Here is a 20,058-nt window from a genome sequence, read left to right as displayed (position 1 = left end):
TGTGCAAGTTTAATGTTGAATATTATGCACACTCATTGTTTAATTAAAGGGTTCATGTGACGGACATTAGTAAAAATGTATGGTTGGTATAAACCTGACACCCCTCCAGTTTTTTCACCAACAGGCCGGTGTAGGCTAGAGCCGTTTCTTCCTATAACTGTTTAGCATTTTTGCTACAAGTCTTCCTCAGAGCTTTGTCTGAATCTTACATATGTGGAATTTAGGGAATCCTTCTCTTCCATGTTTGAACCATGAAGCAAAACTTGGGGAGCCTTGAACTTGGGAATGCCCATTTTAATTCCATAAATGCATGCTAAGGCACTGATAGTTGGATCCCAATTTTGCGCACCCGTTACCATTGTGCATCGGGGTTTCTTTTAGGCATCCAAAATCTGTGGGTGCCTACTTAAGCTAAGAGAGATTCTGTGCTTGTTTTAGGACCCACAGTTCTTTTCAACAGCTCTAGAATCCTATTCATCAATCCCAAATCAGTCCCATAAATCATGGGCAGGAAGGCACCATTTCTAGTAACATTCAGCTACTTGTGGGTAAATCACTGGTTAGTTCATTTGGACCACCAGTGTGCTGCTATTGAGCTTTCTGGGACTTTTGCCTGCTGGAACTGACAGTAATCATTTGTGAAAGTAATTTGGTGAGTCAGTAGAGAGATTTGACCAGAGCTTTGAGCAAACATCTGATTGGTTTCAACAGGTTTGCTGTTTACGCCACAGTTGTGACTGGATGAGGAAGAGAAGGAGGAGCACGCAATATTCCAACAGGTTTCAACGACAGAGGAAAGAGACAGGAGGAGGGCAGCTCACAGGAGGCGTGAATGTTTAGGCCCAGAGCTTCAGACTTGTAGTTCACCAAGCAGCATCCTTTCACAAAAGAGACTCTCACAGAGCTTTGTCACCTGCTACAGCACCAACTGCAGCTCAGCACAAGGTCAACTACCTCCTTGCCTGTGGCTATCAAAGTCTTTGTGGCCCTGAAATGTTATGCTTTTTATGGAGGTCATTCCAGGCTGACATCTGTAAATCAACCACTCAGCTGTGCGGGTCTGCATTTGCCAGGTGATGGATCTACTCTTTTCAGAGCCAATGACTTCATATCCTTTGCCCATGGATGCTGCAAAGCAGGACTGCCCATACAGAACCTTACTACTCCAGGAGAAGAGCATGGAGTCGACATGAATTCATTCACTGAGTGTCCAGCTGCTGAGCGACAACATGCACTACATCATACATGTCTGTGTCAGGTTGCCTAGTAGCTGCCATGATACCTTTATCCTACCCTCAATTTCCCCCACACTCCCTGATCCCCTGTTTCACCCTGATCATTGGGTAAGAAGCTGTCTGCTGGGAGACACTGGCTATCTTTTCCAGACCGGGCTAATGGCATCTCTCAAGAACCAGAGCACAGATACAGGCATCCGTTTCAATCCTCTTAACCCCTGTTGAATGAACCATAGGTCTTCTGAAGCAAAGCTGCCTAGATAGGTCTGGTGTGCTGCAGTATAGCCCGCAGAGTGTCGTTAGGATTGCAATTGCCTACTGCATGACTTTGCCCTCCAGAGGGGCCAACCCATTGGGCCAGACACTGAGGGTAATAAGGAAGAGCGCTCTTCACCAGAATATGCTGATAGGGTTAGAAGATGAGGTGTAGGAGGAGGCTTGTGTGGAGTATGGACCAGTTGGGTGGAATGGGTTGTTTCTGTGCTGTACATTCTTTATAATTCTATATTGTCATCCAGGAGCACTTCAGCTGTTAACCTACTATTCCATCAGACCTACAGACTCTCCCAATCCATCTGCCATCCTTAAACTGCACTCAATCCAAACATAAGCATGGGGATTTCTGATAAAACACATTATGTGGTCATCAAGTACTCACCAAGCAAAAATAATTTTGAAAAGGAATGTAAAGGAATATTTCTTGTCCATATTTACCGTGGAGAAGGTCATGGAAGCTAATGAGTTCAAGGGAGGGAACACCGATATCCTGGAACATATCAACATTACAAAGGAGGAGGTGTTGGAGGTTTTGAAGTGCATTAAGGTGGATAAATCCCCAGGGCCTGACCAGGTGTATCCTAGGATGCTATGGGAAGCAAGGGAGGAGAGTGCTGAGGCACTGGCAGAGATTTTTGTATCATCGTTAGTCATGGGTGACTAAGAAGGGCAGCAGGGATAAGCCAGGGAACTACAGGCCGGTGAGCCTTACATCAGTGATGGGAAAGTTATTGGAAGGGATTCTGAGAGACAGGATTTATATGCATCTGGAAAGGCATGGTCTGATTAGGGATAGTCAGTATGGCTTTGTGCATGGGAAATCATGTCTCACGAATTTGATTGAGTTTTTCGAGGAGGTGACCAAGAGGATTGACGAGGGCAGGGCGATGGACTTGTCTACATGGACTTTAGCAAGGCCTTTGACAAGGTCCCGCATGATAGGCTGGTCCAGAAGGTTCGAACACATGGGATCCAGGGTGAGCTAGCAAATTGGATACAAAATTGGCTTGGTGCTAGGAGGCAGAGGGTGGTAGTGGAGGGTTGTTTTTCAGATTGGAGACCGGTGACCAGTGGTGTGCCACAGGGATTGGTGCTGGGCCCTCTGTTGTTTGTCATATATATTAATGACTTGGATGTGAATGTAAGGGGGATGATTTTGCATAAGTTTGAAGATGACACCAAAATTGGTGGTATAGTGGACAGTGAAGAAGGTTGTCAAAGGTGACAACAGGATATAGATCAACTGGGAAAGTGGGCAACGGAGTGGCAAATGGAATTTAAGGCAGACAAGTGTGAAATGATGCATTTTGGGAAGTTAAACCAGGGCAGGACATATACAGTGAATGGCAGTGCCCTGGGGAGTGTTCTTGAGCAGAGAGACCTTGGGGTGCAAGTACATAGTTCCCTGAAAGTGGCAACACAGGTAAACAGGGTGGTGAAGAAGGCGTATGGCATGCTTGCCTTCATCTGCCAAGGCATTGAGTACAAGAGTTGGGACGTCATGTTACAGTTGTAGATAACGTTGGTTAGGCCACATTTGGAGTACTGTGTGCAGTTCTGGTCGCCGCACTACAGGAAAAATGTGATTAAGCTAGAGAGGATGCAGAAAAGATTCACAAGGATGTTGCCTGGTTTGGAGGGCTTGAGTTATAAAGAGAGATTGGATAGGCTGGGTCTGTTTTCCCTGGAGCGAAGGAGGCTGAGAGGGGACATGATAGAGGTATATAAAATTATGAGAGGCATAGATAGGGTAGATAGCCAGAGTCTGTTTCCCATGGTAGGGGTGACTAAAACTAGAGGGCATAGATTTAAGTTGAGAGGGAGGAGGTTTAAAGGGGATCAAAGGGGTAAATTTTTCACACAAAGAATAGTGGGTATCTGGAATGAGCTGCCTGAGGAGGTGGTGGAGGCAGGAACAGTAGCAACATTTAAGAGGCATCTGGACAGGTGCTTGAATGAGCAAGGCATAGAGGGATATGGAATTAATGCAGGCAGGTGGGATTAGTATTGATAGGCATTATGGTCGGCATGGACGCGGTGGGCCAAAGGGCCTGTTTCTATGCTGTACGACTCTATGACTCTACGACTCTAAATCACAATGATCTTTATACTGAGCTATTAATTACTGTTTACCCTAATGCAAAACCCTAGTCCTAAGTGCTTTTCCATCCACCTTACAAAGTGGTCCCCACGTGGCTTCAGCTTGGAAGTAGACCCCTCCATGCTCTCCAACTTGTTGCTTTAACAGGCAGTTCCCGCCATCGGACAATTCCTGGAATATATCTAACACTTGTTTTTTGAGGAAGAATCAAATAGTTGGTTTAGTGACACAACTGATTCATGACCTTGATAAGAACATAGGATTACATGCTATAGATGGCACAGAAACAGGCCACGGCATTTATGCTCCACTTGAGCCTCCTCCCATCTAACCTCATCTAAATCTCTAATTGTAACCCTCTATGCCCTTCTCCCTCATATGCTTGTCTAGCTTCCCCTTAAATGCATCTGTACTATTCGCTTGAACCATTTCCTGTGATGGCATGTTCTACATTCTCACCACTCTTTTCTAAAGAAGTTTCTTTTGAATTCCCTATTGGATTTCTTGGTGACTATCTTATATTGATTGCTTCTAGTTATGCTGTTCCCCACAAGTGGAAACATTCAATATCCACTCTATCAAAACCTTTCATAATTTTAAAGACCTCTATTAGCTCACCCCTCAGTCTTCCTTTTTTAAGAAAAAAGAGACCCAGCCTGTTCATCCTTTCCTGATATCTATACTCACACATTTCTGGCAACATCCTTGTAAACCCTCTCCAGTGCTCTAAATCCTTTTTATAATATGGCAACCAGAAATGCACGCACTACTCTAAGTGTGGTCTCACCAAAGTTTGATACAGGTTTGGCATAACTTCCCTATTTTTCAATTTTATCTCTCTAGAAATAAAGCCTAGTGCTTGGTTTGCTTTTTTATGGCCTTGCTAACCTGTGGCGCAACTTTTACATATTGGTGTATATGTGCTCTGAGATCCCTTTGTTCCTCTACCCCACCTAGACTCGTACCTTTTAGGTAATAAGTGAACTCACTATTCTTCCTACCAAAATGTACTACCTCACATTTATCTGTGTCAAACTTCATTTGCCAATTATTTGCCCATTCCGCAAGTTTATTAATGTCCTCCTGTAATTTAAAAACATAGAAACATTGAAAAATAGGAGCAGGAATAGACCATTCGGCCCTTCGAGCCTGCATCACCATTCAGTACGATCATGGCTGATCATCCAAACTCAGTATCCAGTTCCCGCTTTCTCCCTGTATCCCCAGATCTTGTTCACCCTAAGAACTATATCTAACTTTTGAATATATTTAATGATTTGGCCTCAACTGCTTTCTGTGGTAGAGAATTCCACAGGTTCACCACTCTCTGGGTGAAGAAATCCCTCCTCATCTCAGTCCTAAATGGCTTATCCCTTATCCTTAGACTGTAACCCCTGGTCCTGGACTCCCCTGCCATCGGGAACATCCTTCCTGCATCTAGTCTGTCCAGTCGTGTTAGAATTTTGCAGGTTTCTATGAGATCCCCTCTCATTCTTCTAAACTCTAGCGAATACAAGCCTAATCGACCCAATCTCTCTTCATACGTCAGTCCTGCCATCCCAGGAATCAGTCAGGTGAACCTTCGCTGCACTCCCTCCATAGCAAGAACATCCTTCCTCAGATAAGGAGACCAAAACTGCACACAATACTCCAGATGTGGTCTCACCAAGGCCTTGTATAATTGCAGCAAGATATCCTTGCTCCAGTACTCGAATCCTCAACATATCATTTGCCTTCTTTGCCTGCTGCATCTGCGTGCTTACTTTCAGTGACTGGTGCACAAGGACACCCAGGTCTCACAGCATCTCCCCCTTTCCCAATCTATCACCATTCAGATAATAATCTGCCTTTCTGTTTTTGTTTGGTGTCATCCGCAAGTTTAGATAATGTGTTTTTGATTCCAAAGTCCAAATCGTTAATGTAAATTGTGAACAGCAGTGGTCCCAGCACTGATCCTTGTTGAATACCACTTTCCACCTTCTGCCACTCTGAATAACTACCCTTTACTCCCATTCTCTGTTTCTGTCTTGAAGGCAGCTAGCAATCCATTCTGCCACATTTTCAATGCTTTCTTGTTAAAATTTTCAGCAGCTTCTAATTATTCCAAATATTGTGCATGAAAATCCTTTGCTTTAAGCACATAATCTTATAAGCCTTCACATGAGGCTTTGCTTAAATAAACACATGAAATAAGATTATATGTGTGAAGGAAATCTGAACAGAATTTTTTTTAAAAAAAGAGATGAGTATTTTAACCACAATGGAGCTCATAATAAGTATATTAAATTGTTTAACTTTAAGCAGCAATAGATGCAATTAACCTTTTGAGAATTTAAACTTTCCATGGTTTGTTGGTAGTGTTATCTATGACAATTAACGAGCCAGCATTCATGGAAACAGCAGCTCTGTAAACAGAAACAAAATCATACATCTTAGCATTAGTCCCAGTGTTGTGAAACCACATTGACTTATACGCACACAGAACCACTAAGGGCTGAATTTTACTGGCCCCTCGACGCCGTGGGTTGCAGCGCAGGGGCTGGTAAAATTCTGCGGGGAGAGGCCTGCCTCAACCTACGATGTCGAGAACAGCCCGCCGCAAATTATCGGCGGCGGGGGAACCTCGGTGTGGCCCCTCCCGCTGCATGGCGGCGGCACCCAAATTAGAATATGTGAAACGGTACTTACCTCTGCAGAATATGCAGCTTGCCGCCTCTCCATGGACACTTCCTGATTTTACTTTGAACGGGCGGCCGTCGTATGCCATCCCGTTCATGATTAGAAAAGCCGGCGGGTCCTCAGAGGCCGAAGGTTTCGCGGCAGAAGGTAAGTTCTTTTTCAAGAGTCTCACTCTGCATTCTTAAAGGGAGGAGGGAGTGGGGTATTACAGGGGTCGCACTCTGCATACTGGAGGGAGCATACTCTGGGGTCTCACTCTGCAGACTGGAAGGGAGGAGGGGGGATTATAGGTGTCGCACCTCTGTATCCTTAAAGGGAGGAGGGAAAGCTGTAGAGACGTGAAGGGAGGTACTGTGTATCCTCCCTCTGTGAACAGCGTACGCTCTGCTTTTGTTTGTGTTTGTGAAGGAGCAATGGCCCTCTAGTCGCCCTGTGTGTGGGGAAGGTGCCAGAAAAAGTTGAAGCATAAAGGTTATATGGATGGCGGGGGCAGTCTATTCAGCTGGTAGGAACTTGATGTCATGCTGTGCCACTCTGAGTGTTGGCCAAGATGGGCAATGGCATGGCACGCCACATAATTGATCCAGGAAAGCAGCTGACGTACCCGTCAACACAAATCCCTGCCCTGTTAGGAACCTTCGAATACATGAAGGGTTCAACTTTATTTATCACAGGGAAATGGATATGGCTCATCCTACATTGTGTGATCCTCTGCTCGTGAGGATCCGTATGAGCCGGAGCCAAAATCAACAGACAGGTGCAATCCTCGAGGAGGCCCCTGGTTGTGAGCAGCAGCCCCCAAGGGGAGCTCACCATTACATTTGCCATGTATCTACAGGCCCCACATGACATGCCATTGCATGTCACAGCACCAGTGTCAGAGGCGATTGCACACGTAGAGAGGGTGGTGACACATCTCTGTGCCCTGCTCAAAGATGACCTGCAGCCCATGGGCTTCGGTGGACATCCTATGCCTTTGGTCCTCATAGTGGCAGCAGTTCTCAAGCTTGACATCTATGCAGCTTTTCAGGGGCCCACCTTTGTGGGGTCACACAGTCAGCAGTGCACCACTGCATCAGGGAGGTCACCAATGCCCTGCACCGGAGGGCCAGTGAGTATGTCCACTTCAGGACGGACTCTCACAGGAACGCCCAGTGGTTTCGGCACCATTGCCGGAGAACCACAGATTGTAATATTCATAGACTGCACCCACGTGCCATCAGGCCTCCCGCCAGGTTATCACCTGCAGACGTCACCATTAAAGGAATCCTCTCAATCTAGGTGAAGCTGGTATGTGATCACCGCAGATGCTTCATGCAAATCTGTGAACGGTTCTCAGGCAGCTGCCATGACACCTAGGACCTGCGTCAGTCCCAGCTGCCACTGCTGTTCACTGAACTGGCTAAGATGAAGGGGTGGCTTCTTGGAGATGAGGGCCATCCTTTGCAGACATGGCTCCCAACACCAGTGAGAGACCCCATCACTGCTACAGAGGAGAGATACAACACCAGCCACTGAGCTACAAGAGCCACCATTGAGCAGGAGATCGGCATGCTGAAAGAGCGCTTCCAATAACAGATAGGGTGATGCACTGTACTACGGGCCGAAAAGACAACTCCTTTCTTTGCTGCTCTGCGCAACTGCGCACCCAATAGGGGTCAGGCCTGGCATGATGAGGAGAGACATTAACAGGATTCGTCCTCGGACTATGAGGACGCTGAAGGCCTACAACATGAAAGGCGCATTGCGGGTGGAGGGGCGGGGGGTGGGGGGGCGGCAGTTGCAGATGGCACCCAGACTCTGCACACAGGGCTAGCAGTGAGCTAGGGATGTATGGCAGTGGCTTATCAGACAAAGGCTGTCTGCTCCATGGGAACTGACATGAGCTCTGCAACCACATATCACCCTCGCTCACCTGCTGTGCACCAGTCCACATCTGCAGCATCCCTGTGCAAATCATTAGAGGCAGCAGCTGACTCAGCCAATGTCCATGTCACTGCATCCGTGGAGACGCTCATGAGTAATGGTGGCATGGCAATGATGTTATTGCATACATTGGCTCTCTGAAGAAATCTGTACCGCTGTGCCCAAATCATAACCATAACAGTAGTCCTACTGCACCAGAATCACTGAAACACAGAATTGTTACAACGCAGAAGGAGGCCATTCGGCCCATCATGTCTGCACCAGCTTTCTGAAAGAGCAACTCCTTCAGTTCCATTCCCCTGCCTTCTCCCCATAACCCTGCACATTCTTCCTTTTCATATAACTGTCTAATTCCCTTTTGAATGCTTCATTTGAACCTGCCTCCACCACATTCTCAGGCAACGCATTCAGACCTTAACCACTCGCTGCGTGAAAAAGTTTTTCCTCATGTCACTTTTGCTTCTCTTACCAAATACTTTAAATCTGTGCCCTCTTGTTCTCGATCCTTTCACGAGTGGGAACAGTTTCTCTCTATTTACTCTGTCCAGACCCCTCATGATTTTGAATACCTCTATCAGTTTCCTCACATCACTTTTGTGTAATGCACCCATCTGCAATTTCACTATAAATAGCAAACAGAAGCGCTGAGACTGGCCAGTCTCATTATTTTTTTACTTATTTTGTTTTATTTAGGGATACAGCACTGAAACAGGCCCTTCAGTCCACTGAGTCTGTGCTGACTAACAACCACCCATTTATACTAATCCAACATTGATCCCATATTCCCTATCACATCCCCACCTTCTCCTACCTACACTAGGGGCAATTTACAATGGCCAATTTACTTATCAACCTGCAAGTCTTTGGCTGTGGGGAGGAAACTAGAGCACCCAGCAGAAACCCACATAGTCACAAAGAGAACTTGCAAACTTTGCACAGGCAGTACCCAGAACTGAACCTGGGTTGTTGCAGCTGTGATGCTAACCACTGCACCACTGTGCCGCCATTATATAGAGTCTAATTCAGCACAGGGAGGCAACTTTCATTACATCAGCCTGGATTCAAATCCAGGCCCCGAAAGTAAAAAGACTCTAAGTAAAAAGACGCCTCCGCTCACTGGTTATTCTCACTTTCAGCAAGGTTGGAAAACTGGTGGTATTGAATCGCTGCCCATTAATCACCCAGTCCGACATTCCTTTCCATTGAATAAACTTCACTATGACTATTTTTCCCAAATTACAAAAGTGATCATACTTCAAAATCATTGGGGCGACACAGTGGCGCAGTGGTTAGCACCACAGCCTCACAGCTCCAGGTTCGATTCTGGGTACTGCCTGTGTGGAGTTTGCAAGTTCTCCCTGTGTCTGCGTGGGTTTTCCCCGGGTGCTCCGGTTTCCTCCCACAGCCAAAGACTTGCAGGTGATAGGTAAATTGGCCATTGTAAATTGCCCCTAGTGTAGGTAGGTGATAGGGAATATGGGATTACTGTAGGGTTAGTATAAATGGGTGGTTGTTGGTCGGCACAGACTCGGTGGGCCGAAGGGCCTGTTTCAGTGCTGTATCTCTAAATAAATAAATAAATAAATAAAGTGCTTTGAGATGTCCTGAGGTCATGAAAGGTGCTATATAAATGTAAGTCTTTCTTTCTGATTTTTATTGAGCACTGCAGAAGTGAAAACCAGGCCAGCTATATAACCAGCAGTTGATCTGCTAACATTAGGAGAACAGCAGAAATGTTTTAGAGATCTCCTCAAAGTATCCCTGAAGAGATCAAACATCCCCATTGACTCACGGGAGTCCCTGGCTCGTGACTGTCCTAAATGGAGAAAGCCCATTTGGAAAGGTATCATACACCTCAAGGGACTTCATCAGGTACATGCGGAGGGGTAGTCGAGGCGTCGGAGGGAGCATACAAACCTCCAAACTACTCATCTACCTGACCCTTCAGGCACTACCTGCCCCTCATGTGGCAGAGTCTGCACATCACGCATTGAACTAATCTGTCATCTCAGAACCCATCAAACCGGAGTGGAAATATGTCATCCCCAATCCCGAGGGACTGCCTAAGAAGAAGGAGATCAGTGCAAGTGAAAATCTGTCCTTCTGTGCGAATCTATTTTGCCATTCAAAAATCTTTCATAATTCAGTGTAACTTGTTAAGGATTTTAGATTGTAGTGGGTAGAACAAGGCCCCTAGTGTAATGAGTATTTTTTAATTAAGGGAGTAACTAATTAATCTAAGGGTAAGTCATGGCAGGAGAGCTCAGCCCCATTATATGCTCCCCTTATGCTTTGTGGGAAATCAGGGACACTGGAAGTGTCCCTGATGACCATGTGTGCAGGAAGTGTATCCATCTGCAGCTACTGGCTATCCGCATTACGGAGCTGGAGCTGCGGGTGGATTCACTGTGGAGCATCCGTGATGCTGAGAACATCATGGATGGCATGTTTAGCGAGGTGGTCACACCGCAGGTAATGGCTGCACAGGCAGAAAAGGGATGGGTGACCACCAGGTGGAGTAGTAGGCGCAGGCAGGTAGTGCAGTCGTCCCCTGTGGCCATCCCCCTCTCAAACAGATATACTGCTTTGGATACTGTTGGAAGGGATGACCTCCCAGGGGAAAGCAGCAACAGCCAAGTTTGTGCCACCACGGATGGCTCTGCTCCACAGCAGGGAAGGAAAAGGAGTGGAAGAGCTATAGTGATAGGGGATTCAATCGTAAGGGGTGCAGATAGGCATTTCTGTGGCCGCAAATGAGACTCCAGGATGGTATGTTGCCTCCCTGGTGCTAGGGTCAAGGATGTCACGGAGCGGCTGCAGGACTTTCTGAAGGGGAAGCGTGAGCAATCAGAGGCCTTGGTACACATTGGTACCAACAACATAGGTAGAAAGAGGGATGAGGTCCTGCAACAAGAATTTAGGGAGCTCGGTAGCAGATTAAAAAGCAGGACCTCAAAGGTTGTAGTCTCTGGATTACTCCCTGTGCCACGTGCTAGTGAGTAAATGAATAGGAGGATAGAGCAGATGAATGCGTGGCTGAAGAGATGGTGCAGGAGGGAGGACTTTAGGTTTCTGGATCACTGGGTCTGTTTCTGGCAAAGGTGGGACCTGTACAAGTTGGACGGATTGCACCTGAACTGGAACGGGACCAACATCCTTGCTGGGAGGTTTGCTAGTGCAGTTGAGGGGAGGTTTAAACTAATTTGGCAGGGGGATGGGATACAGAGTGGAGGTACAGTAGGGGGTGAGGCACAGCCAAATATAGAAGAGAAACCGAGTCAGTCTGGAAGGCAGAGCAAATATAGACCTGTTAAGGCACAAGTGAAAAATGCAAGAAGTCTTACTAATAAGGCAGATGAATTGAGAGCATTGATTAGCACATGGGATTATGATATTATTGCTATCATAGAGACATGGCTGAGGGAGGGGCAGGACTGGCAACTCAATATTCCAGGGTATAGAATCTTCAGGCATGATAGGGGAGGGGATAAAAGAGGAGGTAGCATTGCACTGTTGATCAAGGAGTCAATTACTGCAGTAAGGAGGGATGATGTCTTAGAAGGTTCCTCAAACGAGGCCATATGGGTAGAACTTAAAAACAAAAGGCGGGCAATCACTTGGCTGGATGTGTACTACAGGCCGCCAAACAGTCAGGGAGAGATAGAGGAGCAGATATGTAGGCAAATCTCAGAGAGATGTAAAAATAATAGGGTAATAATAGTAGGGGATTTCAACTTACCTAATATCAACTGGGATAGTCTTAGTGCAAAAGGCTTAAAGGGGGGAAAACTCTTAAAATGCATACAGGAGAGCTTTTTGAGCCGGTATGTAGAAAGTCCTACAAGCGAAGGGGCAGTACTGGACCTAATCCTAGGGAATGAAGCTGGACAAGTGGTAGAAGTATCAGTGGTGGAGCATTTCGGGGATAGTGACCATAACTCTGTAAGATTTAAGGTAGTTATGGAAAAGGACAAAGACGGACCAGAAATAAAGGTACTGAATTGGGGGAAGGCCGATTTCAATTTGATAAAACAGGATCTGGCCAAAGTGGACTGGGAGCAGCTACTTGTAGGAAAGTCCACATCAGGTCAGTGGGGGTCATTCAAAGAGAAAATAGTGAGGCTTCAGGGGCAATATGTACCCGTTAAGGTGAAGGGTAAGACCAACAAGTCCAGGGAACCCTGGATGTCAAGGGACATAGAGGATTGGATCAGGGAAAAAAAGAGGCTTATGGCAGAATCGGAGCACTGAAAACAGCGAAGGCATTAGAGGAGTATAGAAAGTGTAGGGGGGTACTTACAAAAGTAATTAGGAGATCGAAGAGGAGACATGAAAAAATATTGGCGGGCAAGATAAAGTAAAATCCTAAGGCGTTTTATAAGTATATTAAGGGCAAGAGGATAACCAGGGAAAGAGTAGGGCCCATTAGGGACCAAAGTGGCAATCTGTGTGTGGAGTCAGAAGACATAGATGAGGTTTTAAGTGATTACTACACAAATTTTCAGATCCTCTCTGGCCACGGGAGAGGTGCCAGAGGACTGGAGGACAGCGAATGTGGTACCATTATTCAAGAAGGGTAGCAGGGATAGACCAGGTAATTACAGGCCGGTGAGTCTAACATCAGTGGTTGGGAAACTATTGGAAAAAATTCTGAGGGACAGGGTTAATCTGCACTTGGAGAGGCAGGGAATAATCACGGATAGTCAGCATGGCTTTGTCAGTGGGAGATCGTGTCTGACTAACTTGATTGAATTTTTCGAGGAGGTGACTAAATGTGTAGATGAGGGTAAAGCAGTTGACGTAGTCTACAGGGACTTCAGTAAGGCTTTTGATAAGGTCCCGCAGGGGAGATTGGTTAAGAAGGTAAGAGCCCATGGAATCCAGGGCAATTTGGCAAATTGGATCCAAAATTGGCTTAGTGACAGGAAACAGCGGGTAATGGCCGAGGGTTGTTTTTGCGAGTGGAAGCCTGTGACCAGTGGTGTACCACAGGGATCGTGCTGGGACCCTTGCTGTTTGTAGTGTACATTAATGATTTAGACAAGAATATAGGAGGTATGATAAGTAAGTTCGCAGATGACACGAAAATTGGTGGTGTCGTTAATAGTGAGGAGGAAAGCCTAAGATTACAGGATGATATAGATGAGCTGGTAAGATGGGCAGAGCTGTGGCAAATGAAATTTAATTCTGAGAAGTGTGAGGTGATGCATTTTGGGAGGACTAACAAGGCAAGGAAATATACAATGGATGGTAGGACCCTAGGAAGTACAGAGGGTCAGAGGGACCTTGGTGTACTTGTCCATAGATCACTGAAGGCAGCAGCACAGGTAGGCATACGGGATACTTGCCTTTATTAGCCGAGGCATAGAATATAAGAGCAGCGAGGTTATGATGGAGCTGTATAAAACGTTAGTTAGGCCACAGCTGGAATACTGTGTACAGTTCTGGGCACCACACAATAGGAAGGATGTAATTGCACTGGAGAGGGTGCAGAGGAGATTCACCAGGATGTTGCCTGGGCTAGAGCATTTCAGCTATGAAGAGAGACTGAAAAGGCTGGGGTTGTTTCCCTTCGAGCAGAGAAGGCTGAGGGGGGACATGATTGAGGTGTACAAGATTATGAGGGGCATTGATAGGTTAGATAGGAAGAGACTTTTTCCCTTAGTGGAGGGGTCAATAACCAGGGGGCACAGATTTAAGGTAAGGGGCAGGAGGTTTAGAGGGGAATTGAGGGAAAAAAATTTCACCCAGAGGGTGGTTGGAATCTGGAATACACTGCCTGAAGGGGTGGTAGAGGCAGGAACCCTCACAATATTTAAGAAGTATTTAGATGAGCACTTGAAACGCCATAGCGTACAAGGCTACAGGCCAAGTGCTGGAAAATGGGACTAGATAGTTAGGTGCTTGATGGCTGGCACAGACACGATGGGCTGAATGGCCATCGGTGCTGTGCTGTATGACTCTATGACAACCAATGTTAAGCTAACTGCCCTATAATTACTTGGATTATCCCTTCCTTCATTTTTAAACAACAGTACAACATTGGTGGTCCTCTAATCCTCTGGCACCACTCCTGTAACCAGGGAGGATTGAAATATGATAGTCAGATCCTCTGCAATTTCCACCCTTGCTTCTTTTAACAACCTTGGAGGTATTTCATCTGGGCCTGGTGATTTATCTACTTTCTAAGGTGTCAAACCCTTTAATACTTAATCACTTACAATGTTTATCCAATCCAATATTTCATACACTTCCTCCTTAACTACAACGTCATCATCGGCCATATCTTTTGTGAAGACAGCTGCAAAATATTCATTAAGAACGTTCTCCGCCTCCATACATAGGTTACCTTTTGATCCTTAATAAGCCCTACTCTTTCCTTAGTTATCATTTTGCTCTTTATGTACTTAAAGAACATCTTTGGATTTTCCTGGATTTTACTTGCCAGTACTTTTTCATGCCCTCTCTTTGCTTTCCTATTTAATTAATTTCACCCCTACACTTTCTGTACTCAGCTGAGCTTTCAATGAACTGTAATCAAAAATGCTGCATTCACCTTTAGGGATAAATGTTCCCAGCCCACCACCACTAGTGCATATCAGAAAATTACAAGCACTTGCTCAGCATTTTTTCGATACGCACTGACAGCGGGGACGGTAATTCCAATGGTGCTGAGTCAGCAAGTTTAGGCTTTATCATTTTCTTGCCATTAGCCAGCATCTTCGTGTGCTTCAAATTTCTCCAATGTGATATATGGCTGCACTCAGACTGGAACTTTTCCGATATGGATGCTGTGACTAAAATTAATTAGTGCCAGGGACTAGGTATTGAAGTGTTCTGTGTATCAGGTGGAATGCTTATTCTCTGTACTCTTCTACGAGGCAGTTGTGCTTGGAAACAATTTTCATGCCACACCAAGGAAAGGTGAGTAGCATAATTGCAGTTTAATTTTGCTGAACTCACATGGAATTTCCTATCTTCCAGTGAGAGTATCTAAAGGGGAATAACTCCACCAGGTATCAAACCAAATATTGAAACTAAAAACGTACAGTACAATTCATTTTAAATTTAAAAGTGTTGAAATCATGCTATGTGATATTTTCAAACAAAAGTGTGAATATGTTCATATGAAATTCTCTTGGCCTCAATCTATTTGGTTTAAATAGATTAACATCTAATTAAAGTAGCAACCAGAAGAATTTGATACAAACACTTTTAATACCTTAGCTACTAATATTACATGGAATGATTACAATTTGTAAGTTTATGGTGATACAGGTGAGGTAATTAGACAGTCGGCCTATTTGTGCCTTTAAACGTTTCCTCAGAGTTGAGCCCTGCAGCTCCATCTAAGAACATAGATACAGAGCTCTGCTTCCCATATTAATAGTACTGGCAATGGTAGTGTTAATAGAAATATAATTGTAGAACTATTTTGAACATTTTTACTCTGCGCTTTATCTCAATACACTGCTTTCCTGTTTTTAATAACTTTATTAATAGCCCAGGCACCAAGCTCTGGAAAATCCTCCTTACACCTCTCCACCTCGCTTTCCTCCTTTAAAACACGTCTTAAAACCTACCTCTTTGACGAAGCTTTTGGTCATCTGACCTAATATCTCCTTTTGTGGCTCAGTGTCAGACTCTTTCATAATGCTCCTGTGAAGCACCTTGGCATGTTTTATTTCATTAAAGGTGCTATATAAGTATAAGTTGTTGTTGTTATGCTTCTGCATTTAACTTGGCATATTGCAAATCTGAAGTATTGTTCGGGTGCTTAGCCAAAGTTGATTTATCTTGCTTCTGCCTTCCCTTTATACATCTTTCGTGTCCATTTAAACTCTCTTCAACAATCTTTTAGTTTCCAAACACATCGGACAGGAGTAAGATTGCACTGGATTTTTCAGTGCAATACATCCAAAATCGGCTAAACCAATGCAAAAGGCTGAGAAATTTCAAGCACAAATTAAGTCCATTGCATCTCAACTTACTGTGATCTTTTAAGCAAAATTGCACCAGAATCTGCCTCCACTCACAAAACTAGCCATTCCTCAAAAATTGAATTAATCACCATGGAGCGTTTCCACTAATTGAATCTATTTGTGGGCCTTCAAGGAGTCTCTTAAAGTTAAGCTGTTTTTTAGGCACAAGGAGGCTCATAGGCAACTTTTAAGAGCTTTTAATTTTTAAAAAAAAATTACTGAGGAACTGACTACTGTACACAATTGAAACTAGTAAGTGGCTCTGTGAAAATGACTTTAAAAAAAGTTATTTAAAATCAGGTTATTCACAGATGGTGGACTGGACACTGATTAAAAATTCTTATTTTTTTGTAACAGCTGCATTAATCTAACTGCATAAAATCAAAAAAAAAATCAAGGAATATCTCTGAATGCAATTTTTGAAAAAAAAAATTGTCATAGAGTCATAGGGTCATACAGCACAGAAACAGCCCCTTCGGCCCATCGTGTCTGTGCCAGCCATCAAGCACCTGTATTCTAAAACCCTGCCTACTTGGGCTGGTTCCTGAAAGAGTTCACATTCATATGCAAACAAATTTGAGCAAAAACACTTCTTAAAACTGGCAAAAGTTTGAGAACAATTTCCGCCCGGATCGCCGAATGTGCCAAAGCAGAAAAGCTTGGCTATCATATTCACACATACTGCTTTAAACTGTAGGATGATATCCTGAAATTTGAGCCGCCTGAGACCATGTTGGATTTGAAATGAAGGTTTATGTAAAATACTCTAGCCATTTTACATGAAAAGCTTTTCACAATTGGAAAGGCTATGCATTGCTCACTAGGTTCCGGTTGTATTTGGAATGGAGATGCTTGGTTTTGACTAATGCAAGCAATTAACAGAAATGAGGAAGTATTCAGTTTTCTGTAGAAGCTTCTCACAATTTTCCAATTCCTTCTTTGTCACTAGGTTGTCTCCACAGATAGATAGGGCTTGATGTACCAGTGATCTCATGACCCCTATCCTCACCTCTGTAGTGGTGATTGAATTGAAAATACAAATAATTATATGTTTGGGTTTTCTGTAAACTTCAAACTCGAAGAAATGTGCTCCTTTCCAGTAACTATGGCATCTAAGGAGGGCAGTTTGCCATTCCCCTACAGGGCCATGGTGAATCGTAGGCCAGAATAAATTTGAATGTATCGACAAAATCCATGAAACTTTCGAACTGCGTTTGCTCTGAGCTGTACTGCAAATGAATCAATCTAAGCTTGATTTATTTGTTTCTGTCTGGCAAGGAGAAGGGAGGGAAAAGTTTTAAGCACATTCTCCCCAGAGCTTTCCACACAATTGGATAAATGTGAAATAACAACTGAAATTTACAGTAAACACTTGAAAACGCTTTGCATTTACTCCGAGGTGTTCATTCCTTGTAATTTGTGTATTTAACACAAACGAAATGGAAGCTTATTTTGTGAAGAAAAGAACAAAAATTAGATGGCTTCTTAGAGGGGACCATATGACAAATTATTTCGAGAATTATATTGGTATTGTCAAGTAAATGGCATTTTTTTTAGACACTGCTGTTCAATTCGAGCTTTGCTCTTGGTCAAGTCAGCTGTTTGGAGACCCTCACTTCAGAGTCATTTTAACAACTGTGTAATTTTTGACTTGTCGACCATTATTTTTCTGTGTACTGACAAGCTATATAATTAATCACAGTGGGGCACCAATGTAATAGTACACTTTATGCAGTAGCACATCCATGAACACATTGGTTTTAAAATGAAAAATATTACAAAATGGGTAATTGTCTTCTGGAAGGCACTGGAAGCAAGATCAACATCATTAATTAAAAAAATACTTTATTTTAATCTCCGAACCATCAAGAGTTCCAGAAAAGCACCATTTTGCAAAGAGGCAAGGAAATTTACTGTTCTGCGATATGTGTTAACAAAGGCAGTTTGAACCCTGGAGTGAAAACAATACACCATGACTTGTTTTGTAATGCAGGATTAATGAAAACTATCAGCAGTGCTATCAATTTAATAACCAGCTGCCAGACATCAACATAACATTCAAGCACAGCACTGTGAAAGTGCACCACTGTTACAGCAGATGTACAACTAGCTACACCTGCCATGTACTTTTCCATCTGTAGTATAGTCAACGCCAACAGATATGCAATTGTCATAAGCACAGGTTCTTCCCCAAATCCCAAGATATGCCATCTGCAGCAGCATCAATAGCCCTGTCTGGATGGTAGGCAGAACTCAATCATAGGGCTGGGTTTGTTGAGCTCCCGACGTTGGGCTCCATGGTGGTGGGAGACGGAGGATTGAACCGCCGGCGGCCCGCCACGGAACCCAATGCCAGGTTTGCCGGGCCCGGTCTTCCCGGTGGTGGCAAGGCTCTGTGGCAGCACCCCCTGCCGCTGGGCAACGGGACCCAACTTTATATATTTAAATAAAGGATAGGCATACATTTACATAGCTTCCACAGTGATCTTGCCGGCTGTCCGTGATCTTCCGTGCAACAGGCGGCACACACGCCTGCACTTTCTGTCCAAGGAAAGCTGGCGCCACCAGGGATGGGGAGAGCTTAGGATTTTTAGTGATGTTTGGGGTGGGGGTGTGAGGTCAGCTCTGCATTTCTAGTGTAGGGGCGGGGTGGGGGGGGGAGGTGGGGGAAAGGGTGACCTCTGCCCTTTGTGCAGTTTGAGAGGAGGGAAGGTTAAATGTAAGTATTTTGGGCGGGGAGGGGGGTAAAACGTGGTGGCCATTTATTTTCTTTGTACTGGGGGGTGCTATGGGCCAGAAAACAATTTAGAGTGTAATGGGGGGAGGGGGGGTAATGGTCTTCAACTGTACAGGTCTGGCAGCCCTTTACAAATGGCGCCAGTGCCTGCACAGAGGCAGTTGACACCATTGGCGGCATTGCAGAGCCTGCCCTGCCACATGATGGGGGGGGGGGGGGTGTGCAGATCACCCTGCGCATGTAGATGAGCCGTCGCTTGTTAGATCGTGGCAGCATGGCGGCAGGTAGCCCGCATTTCGCTCGCCACTGCTCCCAGCAGCGGGAGAATAAAATTCAGCCCATAATCTCTTGCATGTACATTTCCAGCATTTCAATTATATTGATATAATTCAGATGAGACATAAAACTTCCATCAGGTATGTAGAAAAGATTTGAAGAACAACAACAGCAGTCTCTCTGTGTCCTAGCCAATCCAAAAGACTAACTTCTGTGAGTTTCCTGGATTTGCATGAATAATGCCATAGATCTACATCTAACAGTCTAGGTGCAGCATGGCCCCAAGTCACCTGATATCAGCATAACTGAAATCTCTGGAGTTTGATGGCGATTTTCCTTGCAATTATATTTTTGAATTTTTCTTGCTGAAACCCACATTACACTTAACTAAAGTGCTCAATCCACCCGAAACTTTTTGGACCCATGCCTCTCCACGTGTTCTGAAATGCTAAGCAGCTGACATGGCCTTCCCAAAGGGCATAGTCCGATTCTGCATAATAATGGAAGAGGAGCAGCAGAGGCAAGAGGCTTGGATAATGAGGCACTAGGGAGAAGACATCATGCCACTCACTATTACCTCTATTGGCGGCATTATATTTGCCCTTGTTCCGTGACATATTTTACATTCTTGCACGTGCAAGTGACCCCTGCAGGAAATTTTGCAGGCAAAATTTGTGCAGAAAGTGGTGAAAATTTAGGGATGATTGCTGGGTAATTGCAATCCAGATTATTTGGGGCCCAGTGATTTTCTGTTCCAGCTTTTAGTGGCTTGAGGTTTAAGTAAAACCTCTAAACCCTGAACCACAAGGAAAATTAAGGATTTTGCATAACTTTTGCAACAGACTC

This window comes from Heterodontus francisci, chromosome 30, assembly GCF_036365525.1.
Source record: "Heterodontus francisci isolate sHetFra1 chromosome 30, sHetFra1.hap1, whole genome shotgun sequence".
Lineage (NCBI taxonomy): Eukaryota > Metazoa > Chordata > Chondrichthyes > Heterodontiformes > Heterodontidae > Heterodontus > Heterodontus francisci.
This window is presented reverse-complemented; position numbering follows the sequence as displayed.